Below are 3,513 nucleotides of genomic sequence, written 5' to 3' on the forward strand. Positions count from 1 at the left end.
TTCGGCGCCTCGGAATCCCTTAGGGATCGGTCACGGCGGAGGTTCGGGGGAAGCAAGGATGTTAACGAAGATACGAGGTTTAATGTTGACATTGGGAGAGGGAGCAGAGTTGCTTCTGAGGAAAGAGGAAATGTAAGATCGCCGCAGGGTTCGAGAGATCTTCTGAAGTCGCCTCCTTGTTCGAAGGACTCTGGTGGGGAGCAGTCTAAGAGTACTGAGGTGAAGAAGACGAAGAAGTGCACAGAGAGAGTGGCAGCAACAGTGAGATGGAAGAAGGAGAACTGCAACCTGAAGCCAAAGGTACACCTGCACCTGAAGGAGATCCCAATCCTAAACACAAACCCAAGACCGAACATGAAGAACCAGCTGAAACTGAAACTGAACCTAAACCTGAATCTGAACCCAACCGAAATGCCAATCAGGTCCAAGCCAACAACAAGAAATGACAGCCCTTGAAACAACAAGAAATAGAAATGCAAACCATGAGCTGATAATAGGCTTCTTGCAAATGCAGTGAGTAGAAAAAATGCAAGCACAAGCTCCTTTCTGTAGATGTTTTTCTTGTTTCTTAATGGGATCTTTTCTTGTTTATGTAATTTAATTGAAACTGCTAGATCATATTCAGATAATCTTCTCTTTTGGAGCTTCTGTTGATTAGAAGACTTCAATGCCACCTCGGTCATCCCTAATAAATCTGATTCAGATGATCTCCCTGTCTTCTTTGTCACAACCCATTCATAAGCACTCCCCAGCTGAAATAGCCCTAACACCATTGCATTGAATTTTGTCAGTGACATGGTGTTCTCAAACAGTAGGTATGGAACCAAGAAAGGAAATGATTTTGGGGCAGGTAGGATGTTCAAAAGGGACATCAAGATGGGCAAGTAACAGATCACCCATGTAGGTAATTCAACCTCTGGTATAAACATTGTTAATGGAAGGATGAATGGAAGAATCAGTTTCCTCAGTAGGAAGAAGAGGAAAATCAAGTTAGCATTCTTCCAAATTGATATCTGCACCAAAATAAAATTTAGTGAAGATCAATCTTATAGCCTTTATGGATAAGTAATTGAAGTAGTGGTAACTGAGAAAAACCTTAGAGGTGATGATATTGGAAAGACATTATCGAAAGAGCTGCATTGGACCCGAATGCCAACAATGTTGTTGTTTCTTGTAAGCTTCAAAAGACTTGTAATTCACAGAGCGCCCTAACATCATTGAGGAAGATGAACTTCCATCTATTCAAGTGAGCCCGGACCGCAATATCCATATCCTCAACAGTGGTTCTCTCAAGCCAACCTCTTGAGTCCTCAAGTGCCTTTATTCTCCACAAACCTACACTGAGAATTGCAAGGAATTGGAGAGTGCGCACACTGGAAAGTCAGAGATGGATTTGGAGAAAGGAGGGAAATCATTAGCTGAAGAGAAGATAGAGCACAATTGGTTTGGGGATGAAGAAGATGGAGCTAAATTGTGAGGGGTTAAGAGAGGGTATATTAGGTACTTCACTTTTTAGAAGGTTATTTTGGTAATTAGAATAAATATATATGCTGATATGAGCATTTAAGGTATATTCCAAAACAGTGACCAACGACAGGGTGTCTAAGTATAATTTGGTATTTTGTAGGGGTGTATCTCTAATAGTGGCATTCTCTAGGGGTGGTGCCGTAAATTACCTATAATCTTTTGGTAGATACACTTCCTGCATTGGTCCAACTCTTTCAAATGGAACTTGGTGATAATCTAGTCTACACCTGAGAGAAATATTTCGAACCAAAAGACTTCCATTATTTTTCTCTTTAAGTCTGCTAAACCCACCATATCCACTTGGTGGGGGGCTACTTCCTTGACTCCCATGTCCTCTCTTTGGAGGATTATAATACAGAGAACTATATCTCTGCATGGTGAAGCTGGAAATGAGGGTGGTAGGGAGAGAGAGACAGTGCAAGGAGGATCAAAAGTTAGATCAGATCTAGAAATGGATAGGAGCGGTTGATAGTATAGTTGATGATACTACTGAGTGCAATCGAAGATCTGACATTAGGATTATAATTCACTAGGGATTGATTCACCAAAACCCTATAAAATCGGCAGAGAGAGAACATAATAACATCAGAAACAGAGCCGTCACTAGCCGGCTACAAGGATAGAAAAAACAGAGCTCGACAGCTTTCTGATTGCTCTTGGGTCACAAGAAGCGCTCGATCTACGTCTTCATCTTCATTGTCACCATTGGAGGCTTCGTCACCATCTCCAACTAGACCACAAGTCATGGTAAATACTCTAAAGGGGTGAGAGGACACGCACAAAGGCGGAAAATACAACACACAGAGAGGCAGAGCTACTGATGGAGACATCAAGGTGTACAGGTGTAAGAAGAAGAAGAAGCAGCCATCTTTGTGGCTGGAAGAATAGAAAGAAGAAGAAGAAAAAAGGAGGAAGAAGGAAAGCTCGATCCAGCCATTCCAACCTAGATCGAGTCCCTTTCTCTTTCCAGATTTTAGCAGATCTTGTGGGCCCCATTAGTTATTAGTTTAGTAGTTTATTTGTAGTATATTCTTTTCCTTGTTAATCTTTTAATTAATTAGGAAACTATTTTATTTGTTGATTAGTTTTTAGGAAGTCTTTATTTACTAGTCAATTGACTCTTTTTATTTTTAGTAACTAGATTGATATTTATGTAATGGCTTAGGCCACGATTGAAGGGAATGAATGTGAATTAAAAAAAAAAATTCCAAGAACAAACCCCACCCCTCTCACGGTTCTCTCTCTCTCTCGTTTTCTCACTTTTCTCTCTCGCCTCTTTCTTCTCTCAGCCTCTCGGCTCTCTCTTCTCTCTTCTCTCTTCTCTCTTCTCTCTTCTCTCTTCTCTCTTCTCTCTTGTCTCGCCTCCCTCTCTTTTTTTTCCATTCTTATTTTTTTGCTGCTGTTTTTGTTGCTGCTGATCTCCCCCATCGATGCTCATTGTTGCTGCTACACACTACTGTCATTTTCTCATTGCTGCTACTATATACTGCTGCTATTACAATACTACTACTGCTACACACTGCTGCCATTACCTCACTGCTGCTGCCATTACATCACTGCTGCTGCTACCCTCGGCTGCTGCTACTCTCAGTTGTTGTTTACTCTCTGTTGGTGCTGATCTCTCTACAATCGGCTGGATTTGTCTTCATCAACTAAAGGTGGGCTGCACTTCTTTATTTTGGAGGACCTTGATCTCTTCTTCTCTCCTCAAATCTAAACAGAAGTATGGTAAAACATTAACTAAACCCTCCCCACCTCCATTAATCCCTATTATATATTGCAGCCCATTGGCGTTGAAGCCATCCATTGCCCTTTATTTATGCCTATTTTTACCGGTTGTTTAAGTTGTTTCGTCACTGTTATATCTCCAAAGAACCCTTGCTGATTTTCTACTTTAGTTGGTTGCTAGAGGATATTGAATGTTTGCTTATCTAATTTGGGTATCTAGATTGATTTGTGCTGAACCTAACATTCATATGTCGTTTG

The 3,513-nt window shown here is 41.0% G+C and overlaps 1 pseudogene; it reads right to left on the reverse strand.

The window, feature by feature from the left end:
- Positions 1–205: 205 nt before the first annotated feature.
- Positions 206–2,273, reverse strand: LOC122066832 (annotated as a pseudogene).
- Positions 2,274–3,513: the final 1,240 nt, after the last annotated feature.

The sequence above is a fragment of the Macadamia integrifolia genome, unplaced genomic scaffold (assembly GCF_013358625.1).
Source record: "Macadamia integrifolia cultivar HAES 741 unplaced genomic scaffold, SCU_Mint_v3 scaffold2607, whole genome shotgun sequence".
NCBI lineage: Eukaryota > Viridiplantae > Streptophyta > Magnoliopsida > Proteales > Proteaceae > Macadamia > Macadamia integrifolia.